General features: G+C 40.7%; 1 pseudogene; it reads right to left on the reverse strand.

The window, feature by feature from the left end:
* Positions 1-14,239, reverse strand: part of LOC126076757 (cytosolic beta-glucosidase-like) — a 176,466-nt pseudogene extending 162,227 nt beyond the window's left edge.
* Positions 14,240-17,939: the final 3,700 nt, after the last annotated feature.

Genomic DNA, 17,939 nt, shown 5'->3' on the forward strand with positions numbered 1-17,939 from the left:
CCAACATCTCACACAAAAAGGCAAATAATCCAATTAAAAAATGGGCAAAGGAAATGAACAGACACTTCACCAAAGAAGACATTCAAGCAGCTAACAGACACATGAGGGAATGATCATGATCACTAGCCATTAAAAAAAAAAAAAAGCCATTAGAGAAATGCAAATCAAAACCACAATGAGATACCATCTTACCCTGGCATTTCTGGCATGAATGAAAAAACAGAAAATAACAAATGCTGGAGAGGCTGCAGGGAGCTTGGAACTCTTATGCATTGCTGATAAAAAAAAATAAAAAGATGGAAATGCAAAATGATACGACAATTTTGGAAAACTATACGGGGCTTCTTTAGAAAGCTAGCAATAGAAATACCATATGATCCAGCAAGCCTACTCCTAGGAATATATCCCAGAGAAATAAGATTCGTCACACAAGTAGACATATGCACAACCATGTTTACTGCAGCATTGCTCACAATAGCAAAAAGATGGAAACAACCTAGATGGATACATCCAAGCTCTCTGAGGGATGAAATTACTGGGCTGAGGGCTGTGGGGACCATGGTCTTGGGGAATATCTAGCTCGATTGGCATAATATACTTTATAAAGAAAATGTTCTGCATTCTACTTTGGTGAGTAGCACCTGGGGTCTTAAAAGTTTGTGAGAGGCCATCTAAGATATTCCAATGGTCTCACCCCATTGGGAGAAAAGGAGAATAAAGGAAACCAAAACCACAACCCTTTAGCTCAGTAATGAAGTCACTCCTGAGGTTCACCCTGCAGCCAAAGATTAGACAGGCCCCAAAAATAAAATGACACTAAAAGAGCACAATAGCCCAGGGGTGAGGACTAGAAGGAAGGAGGGGACAGGAAAGCTGATAATAGGAAACCCAAGGTTGAGAAGGGAGAATGTGGACATGTCATAGGGTTGGTAACGAATTCCACAAATCAATACGTATACTAATTGTTTAATGAGAGGCTAGTTTGTTCTGTAACCCTTCATCTAAAGTACAATAACAATAAATAAATAAAACAAAAAATGGTAAATTTTATGTTATGTCTATTTTACCGCAATAAAAAAAAAATTTACCTGAGAGGTGGAGCCAAGATGGCGGAATAGACAGACACTTCCGTTGAGCCCTCTTTACAACAAAGACCCGAAAAAACAAGTGAAAGGAGTATATTTGTGACAAGCTGGGAGCCCTGAGCATCAAAAGCAAGCTTAGACAACAAACTGAGGGGCAGGGGGAGGAAGAGGCCGTTCAGAAGTGGAGAGGGGTTACTGGACCTGAATCACGGGGAGCCCTCAGGCACCATTCCCAGAGCGGCGGCGGAGGCAGCGGTAGCTGCAGGCTGGTCCTAGCGTTCGGCCGCGGTTTCCTCAGGGAGAAGTAGCCAGCCACACAGCCCACTCACACCTCTGGAACCTGAGCAGAAGGGCGCTCTCTGCAAAGCTAAGTACTTGCGTATATTGTACCGGGTCCCCCTCCCTCAAGGGGCTGAATCCCTGGGACAGAGATAAATCCTGGTGAGCACCTAGAGCCATCCTCCCAGCCTTGGGGAAGGAAAAAATTTGCAACTAGGGGGAGAAGACAATATGCTAACTCCATTAAATGGGGGAGCTCAGGACAGAACTGGCTCCTGTCCAGGCATAAACCGTCCGTGGACCTTAAGCACCTTTCCCTTCTGCATGGACCTGTGTGGGCCTATTTTGGGAGAACAGGCCCTTGTTGGCAAACTCCAACCATTTCAGCTGTGCGGTGGAGAGGTGGGCGTTGGATATTTGACACTGCTTTGACTATTAAACAAGGTCCTTACCTACCCACATCAGAGACCTAAGGACTGGTAGCTCCACTCAGGTCACCCAACCACCTGCGACAGGGGTCCAAAGATAACTGGTACATTTCAGTTCTTACAATCAAAAACTTTGGGTGCTCATGGTCCCTCTGCAGAACCCACCCACCAGCAAGCTCTAGGGAACAGAGACACATTTTCCTCAGAGACACTTGGGGGTTGGTTCTCAGATCCCTGCCTTGTTCAGACTGTGACCCCCTGCTGCAATCAGATTCTGGTATATACGCCAATCACCCCTGCCCCTCTAAGACTGTAGGACAGAGCCTGTACCACACAGTAGATATCAGTTACCTGGACACCTGAGCTGAATTCATACAAGAAAACTCAGTGGATTCCTAGACTGATATACTTGATAACAGCTCTAGCCAGCTGGGGACAGGACACGACATCTCCAAAGGTGAAAATAATCAAGCTAGCTCACTCAAGCAACCCATAGGGGTATACCAAAACAAAACAAAGCAAGCAGCTACGGCACAGTAAGCAAGCATAAACTAATACAATAACTTATAGATGGCTTGGAGACAACAGTCAATATCAAGTCACATAAAGAAACAGACCATGATCACCTCAACAGGCTCTCAAAACAAAGAATCCAGGGATCTCCTAGATGAAAGTGCATTCCTGGAATTACCAGATGCAGAATACAAACGTTTAATACACAGAACCGTTCAAGACATCAGGAAGGAAATGAGGCAATACACAGAACAAGGCAAGGAACACAGAGATAAAGCAACTGAAGAAATGAGAAAGATTATTCAGGAACATAATGAAAAGTTTAATAAGCTGGAAAAATCCATAGACAGACAGCAATCAGAAATTCAGAAGATTAACAATAAAATTACAGAGTTAGACAACTCAATAGAAAGTCAGAGGAGCAGAATTGAGCAAGTAGAAGCTAGAATTTCTGAACTCAAAGATAAATCACTTGGCACTAATATATTTGAAGAAAAATCAGATGAAAGAATTTTAAAAAATGAAGAAACCTTAAGAATTACGTGGGACTCTATCAAGAGAAATAACCTATGAGTGACTGGAGTACCTGAACAGGGAGGGATAACAGAAAATACAGAGAAAACTGTTGAAGATTTGTTGGCAGAAAACGTCCCTGATATTGTGAAAAAGGAGAAGATATCTACCCAAGATGCTCATCGAACTCCACATAAGGTAGATCTTAAAAGAAAGTCACCAAGACATATTACAATCAAGCTTGCCAAAACTAAAGATAAAGAGAGAATTATAAGAGCAGCGAGGGATAAACAAAAAGTCACCTACAAAGAAGAGCCAATAAGAATAAGCTCGGACTACTTGGCAGAAACCATGCAGGCCAGAAGCCAATGGGGTGACATATTTAAAAAATTGAAGGAAAAAAATTGCCTGCCAAGAATCATATATCCATCAAAACTGTCTCTTAAATATGAAGGTGAAATTAAGACATTTCCAGATAAACACAAGTTCAGGGAATTTGTAAAAACCAAACCAAAGATACAAGAAATACTAAAGGGAGCTCATTGGTTAGAAAATCAATAATATCAGGTATCAACCCCAGACTAGAACACTGGGTAGAGCAACCAGAAGTCAACCCACACAGGGAAATCCAAAAACACAAAGCAAGATTAAAAAAAAAAAAAAGCCCAACTCAGGGTAACGGCGATGTTATTATATAAAAAAAGACAACATTAAAATAATAAAGAAGGACTAAGAAATTTTTTTTTTTTTTTTAAGAAATGTAATCATACACCTTCCCTATGGAGAGGAAGATACGGCGATACAAAGAAATAAAAGTTAGTATTAAACCTAGAAAAATAAGGGTAAATAATGAGACAAACTATCCTACTTATCAAAATAAAATACAAGGGAAAATAGAGACTCAGCAGAAACAAAATCAACAACAACAAATATAAGGAAAGGACAATATATAAAGAAAATCTACTCAGCACATAAAATCACGTGGGAAAAGGGAACTGTTAACACACAAAGAAAGACATCAAAACGATAGCACTAAATTCGTATCTATCCATAATTACCCTGAATGTCAATGGACTAAATGTACCAATAAAGAGACAGACAGTGGCAGAATGGATTAAAAAACAAGATCCGTCTATATACTGCCTACAAAAGACACACCTTAGACTTAGAGACACAAACAAACTAAAACTCAAAGGATGGAAAAATATATATATATATCAAGCAAACAACAATTGAAAAAGAGCAGGTGTGGCAATATTAATTTCTGACAAAACAGACTTCAAAGTTAAATCCATCATAAAGGATAAGGAAGGACACTATATAATGATTAAAGGGACAATACACCAAGAAGATATATCCATATTAAATATTTATCCACCCAATGACAGGGCTGCAAGATCCATAAAACAAACTCTATCAGCATTGAAAAGTGAGATAGACAGCTCTACAATAATAGTAGGAGACTTCAACACACCACTTTCGGTGAAGGACGGGACATCTAGAAAGAAGCTCAATAAAGACACGGAAGATCTAAATGCCACAATCAACCAACGTGACCTCATAGACATATACAGAACACTCCACCCAACAGCAACCAAGTATACTTTCTTTTCTAGGGCACATAGAACATTCTCTAGAATAGACCACATATTAGGTCATAAAGCAAGCCTTAGCAGAATCCAAAACATTGAAATATTACAAAGCATCTTCTCTGACCGTAAGGCCATAAAAGTGGAAATCAATAACAGGAAAAACAGGGAAAAAAATCAAACACTTGGAAACTGAACAATACCCTGCTCAAAAAAGACTGGATTATAGAAGACATTAAGGATGGAATAAAGAAATTCAGAGAATCCAATGAGAATGAAAACGCTTCCTATCAGAACCTTTGCGACACAGCAAAAGTGGTGCTCAGAGGCCAATTTATACCAATAAATGCACACATCCAAAACGAAGCAAGGGCCAAAATCAAAGAATTATCCCTACAACTTGAACAAATAGAAAGAGAGCAACAAAAGAAACCCACAGGCACCAGAAGAAAACAAATAATAAAAATTAGAGCTGAACTAAATGAAATAGAAAACAGAAAAACAATTGAAAACAATTAACAAAACCAAAAGCTGTTTTTTTTGAAAAACTCAACAAAATTGATAAACCACTGGCCAAACTGACAAAAGAAAAACAGGAGAGGAAGCAAATAATCTGAATAAGAAATGAGATGGGTGATATTACAACAGACCCAACTGAAATTAAAAGAATCATATCAGATTACTATGAAAAACTATACTCAAACAAATTTGAAAACCTAGAAGAAATGGATGAATTCCTAGAAACACACTACCTACCTAAATTAACACAAACAGAGGTAGAACAACTAAATAGACCCATAACAAAAGAAGAGACTGAAAAGGTCATCAAAAAACTTCCAACCAAAAAAAAAAGCCCTGGTCCGGAAGGCTTCACTGCAGAGTTCTACCAAACTTTCAGAGAAGAGTTAACACCACTACTACTAAAGGTATTCCAGAGCATAGAAAAGGATGGAATACTACCAAACTCATTCTATGAAGCCACCATATCCCTGATACCAAAACCAGGTAAAGACACCACAAGAAAAGAAAATTATAGACATATATCCCTCATGAATGTAGATGCAAAAATCCTCAACAAAATTCTAGCCAATAGAATTCAATAACATATCAAAAAAAATAATTCACCATGACCAAGTGGGATTCATACCAGGTATGCAAGGATGGTTCAACATTAGAAAACCAATTAATGTAATCTGCCACATAAATAAAACAAAAGACAAGAATCACATAATTTTATCAATTGATGCAGAAAAGGCATTTGACAAAGTCCAACACCCATTCGTGATAAAAACTCTCAGCAAGATAGGAATAGGAGGAAAATTCCTAAACATAATAAAGGACATTTATACAAAGCCAACAGCCAACATCACCCTAAATGGAGAGAGCCTGAAAGCATTTCCACTGAGATTGGGAACTAGACAAGGATGCCCTTTATTACTACTCTTATTTAACATTGTGCTGGAAGTTCTAGCCAGAGCAGTTAGGCTTGATAAAGAAATAAAGAGCATCCAGATTGGCAAGGAAGAAGTCAAAGTATCTCTATTTGCAGATGACATGATCTTATACACAGAAAACCCTAAGGAATCCTCCAGAAAACTACTGAAACTAATAGAAGAGTTCAGCAGATTATCGGGATACAAGATAAACATAAAAAAATCAGTTGGATTCCTCTACACCAACAAAAAGAACATCGAAGAGGAAATCACCATATCAATGCTATTTACAGTAGCCCCCAAGAAAATAAAATACTTAGGAATAAATCTTACCAGAGATGTAAAAGACTTATACAAAGAAAACTACAGTACACTTCTGCAAGAAACCAAAAGAGGCTTACATAAGTGGAAGAACATACCTTGCTCATGGAGAGGAAGACTTAACATTATAAAAATATCTATTCTACCAAAATCTATACATTTAATGCAATTCTGATCCAAATCCCAACGACATTCTTTAATGAGATGGAGAAACAAATCGCCAATTTCATATGGAAGGGAAAGAGGCCCTGGATAAATAAGCCATTACTGAAAAAGAAGAACGAAGTGGGAGGCCTTACTTTACCTGATTTTAGAACCTATTATACCACCACAGTAGTCAAAACAGCCTGGTACTGGTACAACAACAGATACATGGACCAATGGATCAGAATTGAGAATCCAGACCTAAATCCATCCACATATGAGCAGTTGATATTTGACGAAGGCCCCAAAACAGTTAAATGGGGAAACGACAGTCTTTTTAACAAATGGTGCTGCCATATAACTGGATATGCATCTGCAAAAAAATGAAACAAGACCCATACTTCACTCCATGCGCACAAACTAACTCAAAATGGATCAAAGACCTAAATCTAAAATCTAAAACGATAAAGATCATGGAAGAAAAAATAGGGACAATGTTAGGAGCCATAATACATGGCATAAACAGTATACAAAACATTATAAAGAATGCAGAAGAAAAACTAGATAACTGGGAGCTCCTAAAAATCAAACACCTATGCTCATCCAAAGACTTCACCAAAAGAGTAAAAAGACTACCTACAGACTGGGAAAAAGTTTTTAGCTATGACATTTCTGATCAGCGCCTGATCTCTAAAATCTACATGATACTGCAAAAACTCAACTGCAAAAAGACCAATTAAAAACCCAATTAAAAAATGGGCAAAAGATATGAATAGACACTTCACTAAAGAAGACATTCAGGTAGCTAACAGATCATTAGCCATTAGAGAAATGCAGATCAAAACTATAATGAGATTTCATCTCACTCCAGTAAGGCTGGCATTAATCCAAAAAACACAAAATAATAAATGTTGGAGAGGCTGCAGAGAGATTGGAACACTTATACACTGCTGGTGGGAATGTAAAAGTGGTACAACCACTTTGGAAATCGATTTGGCACTTCCTTCTAAAGCTAGAAATAGAACTACCATATGATCCAGCAATCCCACTCCTTGGAATATATCCTAGAGAAATAAGAGCCTTTATATGAACAGATATATGCACACCCATGTTTATTGCAGCACTGTTTACAATAGCAAAAAGATGGAAGCAACCAAGGTGCCCATCAATGGATGAATGGATAAATAAATAATGGTATATTCACACAATGGAATACTACACATCAATAAAGAACAGTGATGAATCTGAGAAACATTTCATAACATGGACAAACCTGGAAGGCATTATGCTGAGTGAAATTAGTCAGTTGCAAAAGGACAAATATTGTAGAAGACCACTATTATAAGAACTTGAGAAATAGTTTAAACTGAGAAGAAAATATTCTTTTGTGGTTACAGGAGGGAGGGAGGGTGGGAGAGGGGCATTCACTAATTAGATAGTAGATAAGAACTACTTTAGGTGAAGGGAAAGACAGCACACAATACAGGGGAGGTCAGCACAATTGTACTAAACCAAAAGCAAAGAAGTTTCCTGAATAAACTGAATGCTTTGAAGGCCAGCATAGCAGGGGCAGGGTCTGGGGACCATGGTTTCAGGGGATATCTAAGTCAACTGGCATAATAAAATCTATTAAGAAAACTTTCTGCATCCCACTTTGAAGAGTGGCATCTGGGGTCTTAAATGCTAGTAAGCAGCCATCTAAGATGCATCAGTTGGTCTCAATCCACCTGGATCAAAGGAGAATGAAGAACACCAAGGACACAAGGTGATTATGAGTCCAAGAGACAGAAGGGGCCACATGAACCAGAGACTGCATCATCCTGAGACCAGAAGAACTAGATGGTGCCCGGCCACAACCGATGACTGCCCTGACAGGGAACACAACAGAGAACCGCTGAGGGAGCAGGAGAGCAGTGGGATAACAGACCCCAAATCCTCATAAGACTGGACTTAATGGTCTGACTGAGACTAGAAGTACCCCGGTGGTCATGGCCCCCAGACCCTCTGTTGGCCCTGGACAGGAATCATTCCCGAAGCCAACTCTTCAGACATGGATTGGACTGGACAAGGGGTTGGAGAGGGATGCTGGTGAGGAGTGAGCTTCTTGGATCAGGTAGACACTTGAGACTATGTTGCCATCTCCTGCCTGGAGGGGAGATGAGAAGGTGGAGGGGGTTAGAAGCTGGCAAAATGGACACAAAAAGAGAGAGTGGATGGAGATTGCAGGCTGTCTCATTACTGGGGGAGTAGTTGGGAGTGTGTAGCAAGGCGTATGTGGGTATTTGTGTGGGAGACTGACTTGATTTGTCAACTTTCACTTAAAGCACAATAAAAATTATAAAAAATTTGCCTGAATGGAGAAAGAAAATAGGAAGTGGTCTAGAGAAATACGGAGCCTGCGCTAACATCAGTAACCTATAGGAGAGTTTCATGTATCTCTAGCACTGATTTATGCGGAACGGTTGAATTTTAAAAAGGGACCAGAGAAGAACAGCCTAGACAGAGTCACAGCAAACTGGACTTAAAGCCAACTATACAGATGCCCTGTTCATTCTCACACTTTTTTAGTGCAAAACTAACCCCAAATTTCTTACCTATAGGATTCTACCGTGGAGACACCAAGGCAAATTGAGATGGCTAAAGTTTAAGACCAGCCCCAAGTTCTGCCAATATAAAGCCAAAAAAAAAAAAAAAAGTCCATTGTCACCGAGTCGACTCATAGTGACCCCATAAAATAAAATAAAAAAAGTTGCTGTAGCGTGGATTCCAACTCATAGCAACCCTATAGGACAGAGTAGAACTGCCCCATAGGGTTTACAAGGAGCGACTGGTGGATTTAAACTGCTGACCTTTTGATTAGCAGCCACAGCTCTTCATCACTGTGCCACCAGGGTTTCCGGCAACCCTATAGTCAAAGTTAAATTAGAATCCAAACAGTATATTGGTGCCTTGTGTGGTGTCAAGGATTTAAAATGGCGTTCGTAAAACTGAGCCCTCTGCCTCCTTAAGGACCACAAACTCGGGTTCCACCAGGAAGCATTAATGGGGTAGTTTCGACTTGCTTAGGATTTGTGGGATTTTGCAGAGCATGTTCACCCCTTAAGAGCCTTCCCTAAAATCATTGGGAATTATAAGCTCATAGAATTGGGTCCTAAATGTCATTTTCATAGCTCCTCCGTGGCCTACCGAGGAAGTAAACCAAATGTTACTGAGCTACCTACTGTCGTATGCCTCACATTCCCTTCGGCCAAAAACAGAGGGCAGGGCCCACTCCACGAAGGGCGAAAGCCATGTGAATTTTTCTGTACTGAAAAATATGGCCTGAGATTCGCTTCTGTACGCACCATGGCTATCTGCATTTTCTTCTCTGCCTCTTACCCAAACAAATACATTTTTACAGGTTTTACAATGTTCTTTACAACTCACCTAAAACACATAATTTTCCTCCTGCTTTTACTACTTATTTATTATTTATTTATTTATTTATTAGATTTATATTTTGCTTTCCTCAAAAAGGCTCAAGGCGCCACGTAACACTAAACTCTTCTAAAAATCCATAAACAGCGAAGTCACCAGAGAAGGGATGTGAGCAAGAACAGGAAGAAAAGAGAACTGTGTTTGATGATATATGCCACCGAGTAATTGTTATGTTAGGAGATCTGGTGAGCGAATGTTAGAGCCCCTGCCCCTCTCTGAGCAGCCCCACCCGCCAAGACCTGGATCTGCTTTCCATTCCAAGTAACAGAGCCAAAATATCTTCATTTTTGTTCAGGGGATGGGGGAGTTAGGGCTAGGAGGGGGTAGCGGGGTATACCATGTATCCCTCAGGGCTCTCAAGAGGGTAGATAAAAACAAATACACCTACACAGATAATTGTTTCCATTAAAAGCAAAGAATTTGCTTTAGAATATCATTGGAAAGCTATATATGGCAATATTCTATTTAAAAAGAATCACCAAAATGTTAGTTTTTTTTTTCAAATAAATAATACAATTCTTGCTCAGTCTTCAGTTCTGTGGAGTGTCTGTGACTAGACTTTCAGAGGCCAAGGCAGCACACAGTTCAAAGATTTTCAAAATCAAAAAGTGACGGGGTGACCTCAGCCTTTAAATCCCAGGCTGCATTGATTGGTCAAAGCCACATGTTGACTTCCTGCTTCTGTAGCCTGTGCAGTGGTGGCAGGGTGGGGAAGCAGTAACTCTCCCAAGCAGCTACTGGTAGAACCAGTCAAGAAGGAGCAAGGAGGAAGTCTCTTCTAATTTGCAACCCAAACAGGAAATGACCATTTCCACTAAAGACACAATGATGTCACTCTCCTATCAGTACAGAGTGGGAGGAAATGCTGCCAGTAGAAAGAACAACAATAACAGAATTATTGTTACTCTTTAGTGAGCACTATCTGCCAGGTAATACTCTGCTCTTGTTACGTAAAGTAACTTCTTTATCCCCTAGAACAAAACTACAAAATGGGTACAAACATCTTAATTTTTCAAATAAGGAAACTGAGGATTAAATAAGTTTTTGCATCACTTCTTGGCCTCTTGGCTAAGAGCAAGTATAATAACTTATTTGCCCAAAATCACTCATTTCACAAGCGCTGGAGCTAGGATTCCAACCCAGCACTAAACAATAGGTAAGGGCTCTTAGAGTGGAAAGTGAGGAGACTTATAAAAGCCATTCTGTGAGCTGATGGAGAAAGCAGACTGATTGCTCTTGGCAGAGCATGCTGGATCAAGTTCACCACCTTGAAAGTGACTGATAGAAGCTTTTCTTTGTCTTTGACATGAGACAAACTGCCTCCTAGAAGACAAAAGAGATACAGCAACACAGAGTCCATGTAAAGACCAGGTCTTAAGTGAGAGGGAACTTGAAGTTGGTAAAAGAATCTCACTGTATAGCCTTGTATAACTGATTGCCTGTTTATGCCAAGTTAACTGTACAATTCTAAGTGAGCCATTCTCAATAATCCTTCATGATCCCCCTAAATATAAATATCATGCAATGAGCACTTAACTATTTGCCAAGCACTTGCCCCACATCATCATATTCAAACCTCTCAGAGATGCTATAAGGTAAGTAGCAAAATTATCCCTGTCTTACAGATAAGGAAATTGAGGCACAGAGTAGTTGAGTAACTTGCCCAAAGTCACACAGCTAGTAAAAAGTAGAAATGGGCCTCAAATGGAGGGAGTCTGGCTCCATAATCACCATGCTATGCTGCTTCTAGAATCTCTTGTATTCTTTTGCGTTCCAGTGCTCTGCCACTCCCTCTCTTAGCTGTCTGACCTCTTGTGAGAAGAACAATCTTTCTTATTTTCACTCCTAGATGGCCAGCCTATTCAGTTACCCACTCTGACCAAGTGGAAATTATCTGGGAAAAGATGAAAGAAGGTACAGCATTGAGTGAATGGAGGCATGGAACCCTGGCAAACCTGGACATTCCCAGAAACTCTTCTAAGAGTGCCATGTGTCATAGAGCATATATTTACAATAATAGATATGTTCCCTTAGAGGGATGTCTTCTACTTGGCAGCTGTAGCAATTGTTACAGCAGAGATCCCTCATTCCCATCTTGTGTGGCCTGTGAAATAGCTAATGTAGTTGGGAACCACAAGGAGCATGGGTTTTGCCAGGATCAACCTCTACTGTCTCTGTGTCTAGAAATATCTTCCCCATCTTCAAATGGCTCCCTCTTTCTCAACTTTTAAGTTTTTAACTTAAACAACAATAATTCACAGGGATCATCCTTGATCATCCAAATTAAAGTAGGTACTATTACATGATCTCTTTTCATAATGTTCTCTCGTTGCCATCACACTTAACACAGCAGTAATTATTTTATATATTTATTCACTTGCTTTTGTTTGTATTTCCTATTGGGTTGTCGGAAACCCTGGTGGCATAGTGGTTAAGTGGTACAGCTGCTAACCAAAAGGTCAGCAGTTCAAATCCACCAGGCTCTCCTTGGAAACTCCATGGGGCAGTTTTACTCTGCCCTATCAGGTCACTATGAGTGGGCATCGACTTGATGGCAAAGAGTTTGGTTTTTTTTTTTTTTTAGTAAGGTTATAAGCTCGGTGACAGTGGAGACCTCTTCTACCTTGTCCAATAGCCATGGCTGACATAGACCACGTGCTTAATAAATACTTTTAGGGGAAAAAAATAGGTTAAAGTTGTACAGGAAAATAAAACCTCTACCAAAATAAACCCTGGAGAAACTAGGGAAATAAAAACCCATTGCCACTGAGTTGTTTCTGACTCATAATGACCCTATAGAACAGAGTAGAGCTAGGGAAGTAAAAGGGCATGTGATTTATAAAAACACATAGCAAATAAACTTCAGACACATTAGACACACAACAGTGATTGTTTCAGGGGAAAGGAAGCAGGGCGTGGGACATGGGGGGGGTATGGGGAACAAATAAATAAATGGTGATGGTTCTCTTGTTAACTATCATTTGTATTTGCTTATAACCTAGAAATTCTCTTCTCTTATTTCATAATAAATGCTTAACAAAGGTCAGTTGTTTCCTGATTTATTACAACTCCTACTGCTGAGTTCCTTTAAGGCTATTTAATGAACTTCCACTCCCCATAGAATTGAATGCTAGAGCTTGAAATGCCCTCAGTCTAGGTTTTTCAAAAGTCTGTTTCATGAAACACTAGTCCCACAAAATTTATCAAGAGAAAAGAGCCCTAGAGTCAAATGAATTTTTGAAACAACTTTTGAAGACCCACATTACACTTTTTATTAAAAGTTCTGAGAAGTCTTATGGTAGAGAAACCTACTTAGCTTTGTTTAACCCAGGGTCTTCCACTCTTACCGATCAAAATTTTTTTTTCCCAGAAGAGCCACTAACCCCTAATTGCTTCGGGGAAAAAACATATTTTGGAAAAGCTAATCTAATCATTTTGTTTTACAGATGAAGTAACTGAAAGTCAGGGAGGATAAGGGATTCACACACTCATATGGGATAGGATGAAAACTAGAACTCAGATCTCCAATTCCATCATGGGTGCTCCTCACCATCTTATAGCTTCCCTCCTCTACTTATCAGCTGCTGTTGGGGAATGGGGTAGCATAGTACCTGATTAGGCTTCGCTTTGGAGCCCTGGTGGCACAGTGGTTAAGAGGTCAGGTTGCTAACCAAAAGGTCAGCAGGTCGAATCCACCAGCCGCTCCTTGGAAACCCTATGGAGCAGTCCTACTGTACCCTATAGGGTCATTACTGAGTCGGAATCAACTCCATGGCAACAGGTTTGGGTTTGGTTTGTGCTCACTAGGAATTGAATAGCACACCCCTCCAAAACAATGAATGGCCTTTAATGAAGGCTCTTTGGGCTTTTCAAAGGAATTTACCCAGTATTTTTTCGAGCCAATATGATAAATTATTAAAATGGGGGAGAGCAAGATAGCTAGTCCAATGAAAAGTCATATCTCAGATAAGCTTAAAAACAAACCAATTCGTTGCCATCAAGTCGATTCCAACTCATAGCAACCCTATAGGACAGAGTGGAACTGCCCCACAGAGTTTCCAAGGAGCATTTGGTGGGTTTGAACAGCAGACCACTACGCTACCAGGGTTTCCCAGATAAGCTTAGACTGACAAAAACACAGCTGTAGCTTGGTCTTTACACCTCGGCTACCACCCCACCCTTGCGCCTAAGAAAAAAGACCTGGGATTCAGAGCAGTCCAGTGGAAAATGTGAGCCTCTTCTGTATGAAAAGTGACACAGTTTCATTTTTACAGTTAAGGTCCCTTCAATTCTTCTTTTCTTTTTGGCTCCTCTCACACACAGCCTTGTCCCCAGGCATACAGAACCCACCAGAAGCAATCCATGCCGGCCCCAGTGAAGGGCAAAGAATGTCTCCTACCTTCTACTTGGTAAGCTGAGGTGGCTGCCCCCGAGCCGAATCCTGCAGGAAAAGCCATGGTTTCAGAAGATGGCAGACTGAAACACAGGGAAAATGAAAACCTGTGCCTTTTAGCCTCAGGAGCCAAGCAGCTGTGCAAACTACTAAGTGAACCCTCATCCCAGACAGCCCCCAGAATGCAAATACGCATGCAAGCAAGAAGCAGAGCCAGATTGAAGGACCCCACCTTGCTGGCCACGGCCTTGTTAAGAATCCAAGACACTTTGTACCCAGCAAGCAATTATACCTTCTTTTCTGACCTCTACCTCATTTCTAACAGAGTTGGGTTGGCCTGGGTGCGAGCTGAGTCCCTGCTTTGGCAGGGCACCCATTCGCCTGATCTTTTCCTTTTAAATGCAATACATGGATAGTGTTTTAAAAAGTCAGATAATCCTGCTAGAATTTTCCGTCAGTTCTCCTCCTTTCCCAAGCCCCACTCCCTAGAGGTAACTGTTTTCAACTGTTTCTTCTGGTATCTACTCCTATACCTTTTAAATAACAAGCTGATACTTCTGCTTCTTAATTTATTCTTTCAATTTTATAAATGCGGGCTTGGTGATCATGGGCCCTACCATAAAGTAAAACGATGAGAATATTGCCATTTAGTTGTACTTACGGTTGCCATTGCTCATTAGAAGCAAGGAGGGTGAGACTTCATCTCACATACTTTGGACATGTTATCAGAAGGGAACAGTCCCTGGAGGAGGACATCATGTTTGGCAAAGTAGAGGGTCAGTGAAAAAGATGAAGACCTTCAACGACATGGATTGACACTGTGGCTGCAACAATGGGCTCAAGCATAACAACGATTGTGAGGATGGCGCAGGATAGAACAGTGTTTCCTTCTGTTGCACACAGGGGTCACTATGAATTGGAACTGATTCCACAGCACCTACCAACAACAACCTGTTGACACTGAGTCAGTTCTGACTCATAGCAACCGTACAGGACAGAGCAGAACCGGCAAATATCAGCATCTGGAGACAAAGTCTTGCTCTTGACCCTTGTCGAGCGTTTTTGAGTCCCTGGATGGTGCAAAGGGTTAAAACACTCAGCTGATAACTGAAAGGTTAGCCTTTTGAATTCCCCCAGAGGTATCTCGGAAGAAAGGCCTGGTGCACTACTTTCAAAAAATCATAGCCATTGACAGTCCTATGGATCACAGTTCTACTCTAACACATCTGGGGTCGCCATGAGTCAGAATTAACTCAACAGCTACTGGTTTTACTGGTCAAGAGAGTTTTTATTTTGTCTTTTCTGGAGCTGGTCAGTTTTCCAAGAGGGGATCCCTGCAACCTTTTGCCTGGGAGAACGTAACCCAATATCCGCTCTCCAACCCATGGAAGAAGGTAGAGCAATGCTCCGTTGTGATCTGCTCCGGGTGTCCCTGCGTCCCTGCCCGTCCAATTTAATTTCTTCAGGGACTCCCTCTGCTTTTGTGCCTGGACTAGGGACAAGCAAGCAGCTGGCTGAGGATCTGGGGGGGAGCGGGGCAGGCACAGGGAATAGGATGGTTAATTGCTATTTTTAAACAAACCATTTTTCACCCAAGTCCCTGGGTGCAAACAGTTAACATGGTCCACTGGCAACTGAAAGACTGGCAATTCGAGTTCACCCTGAGGTACCTTGGAAGAAAACCCTGGTAATCTACTTCCAAAAAACCGGCCTTTGGAAACCCCATGGAACACAGTTACAATATGACACACATGGGGTTACCAGCAGTTGCAATTAACTCAACAGCAACTGCTTTATTTTTCAGCCAACGCTATTTTTTAAAATTATTTTGTTGACCACACACACATTCATACCCCTGCCCCTGCCTTCTGTCAAAGGTACCTGACATATCTCCAGCTTATGAATTTCTTTAGGTTGTCGCAGCACAAATCTACTCCTGGCTTCTTCCTTCTGAAGCTTGAATTTTAACTTTCTCCAAACTACTAAACTGATTACCATTTAACAATCTGCTTCCTGGTTTCCGAAACTCTGTATACATTGCCTGAGTGTTGGGGTCAACCCCACACCCACTTTTATCGTCTTTGTCTGCTTATTATATTTTTGCCAGCAATTTAGTTTGGGATTAGAAGAAAATACACATAAACGTATGTATTCAACACACCATTTTTAACCAAAAGCCATTCGGAGTCATTTTAATTCATAGATTGTGTGATAGAACTGCTAGGAAAGGAGAGATGATTCAATGAATCTATCAGTCTCATTTTCTAAATAAGGAAATGGCAGTCCAAAGAGGTAAGATCTTGCCCCAATGCCTCCGAGAAAGCTGATGACAGAATTATGTCCTAACTTTTACCACAATGTTCTTTCCATGGCTGTTCTCTAGAGCACACCAATTGGTAGAAGTTTATGGGAGAATAGCCAGAGAGGCTCTGGCGGTTTAGTGGTAAAATTATCACCTTCCATGCAGGGGACCCAGGTTCGATTCCTGGCCAATGCACTTCATACGCAGCCACAACCCATCTGTCACTGGAGGCTTGTAGGTTGCTATGATGAGGAATAGGTTTCAGGGGAGCTTCCAGACTAAGATGGACTCAGAAGAAAGACCTGATCTACTTCTGAAAATCAGCCAGTGAAAATCCAATGGATCACACCAGTCTGATCCCCAACAAGTTTGGGGATGGCACAAGACCACCGGGCAGCGTTTCATTTTTTTACTCATAGGGTCACCGTGAGTCAGGGGTCAACTCAATGGCAGCTAACAACAACGATAAAATGGGAGAATGTAAAATACTTTTTAATTTGTTCTATTGGATGTAGGCAAATCAGTATGTTGTTGTAGTTGTTTTTTCTTACTGTTGTAAATATTTTGAAAGCATTTTCTAACGTTTTCATCTGTTTCTCTTAGAAGCACATGGTGAACAGTCACAGATTACAGTTTTGTAGGATATTAGAGGAAGAGTCAGCAATCGCACCCGTAACTGATAATTTCCACAATGAACATTTCCTTGTGTATTAGAGGATTTGGATTATTTAAGGGAGAAGACAAAATAAATAAAATCTGGTGGAAGTGAGGAAGGTTAACAACACCAGTGAGTCATGTGGATACCATGTGTGTCCTGATACCATGTGATAAGAAGGGCACTTCGCCTCTGTGGTAGTCTTTCAAAAAATGGATAACTCCAGTCAGGTCAAGAGAAAAACAATAGATACACCCAAATTAAGGGACATTCTACAAAAGAAGCCCGGCCTATGCTAGTCAAAACTGTCAACGTCATGCAAAACAAGAAGTAACAGTCACAGATCAGACAATGGAGATGTGACAAGGAGTTACCCTAGATTGAATCCTAGAACAAAAATGAATATTAACGGTGGAGGGAAAAAAAAAATCTGATGAAATTCAAGCTAAACTGGAGTCCAGCTAATAATGGCAACGTACAAATGTCGGCTTCTTAGTTTTGACAAACGCTCCACGGTAACGGAGGACGTTGACAGTAGGGGAAACTGGATGAAGGGTACATGGGAACCCTCTGTACTATCTTTGCAACTTTTCTTTAAATCTAAAATTAATCTAAAATAAAATATTCATTGTAAAAAGAAACTGGTTTTAGGAAGGGAGCAGTTAAGCATAATGAAAGTGAGGAAAGCTAGTTATTCAACTCCCCCCAGACGGCACTAAATCATCCTACATGGTGTCATGGCAGGAACATGAGGTCCAGAACAAGGCACTAGAGTACAACCTGCAAAAGCTGGAACCTACGTAAGGT

The sequence above is a fragment of the Elephas maximus genome, chromosome 5 (genome assembly GCF_024166365.1).
Source record: "Elephas maximus indicus isolate mEleMax1 chromosome 5, mEleMax1 primary haplotype, whole genome shotgun sequence".
Taxonomy (NCBI): Eukaryota; Metazoa; Chordata; class Mammalia; order Proboscidea; family Elephantidae; genus Elephas; species Elephas maximus.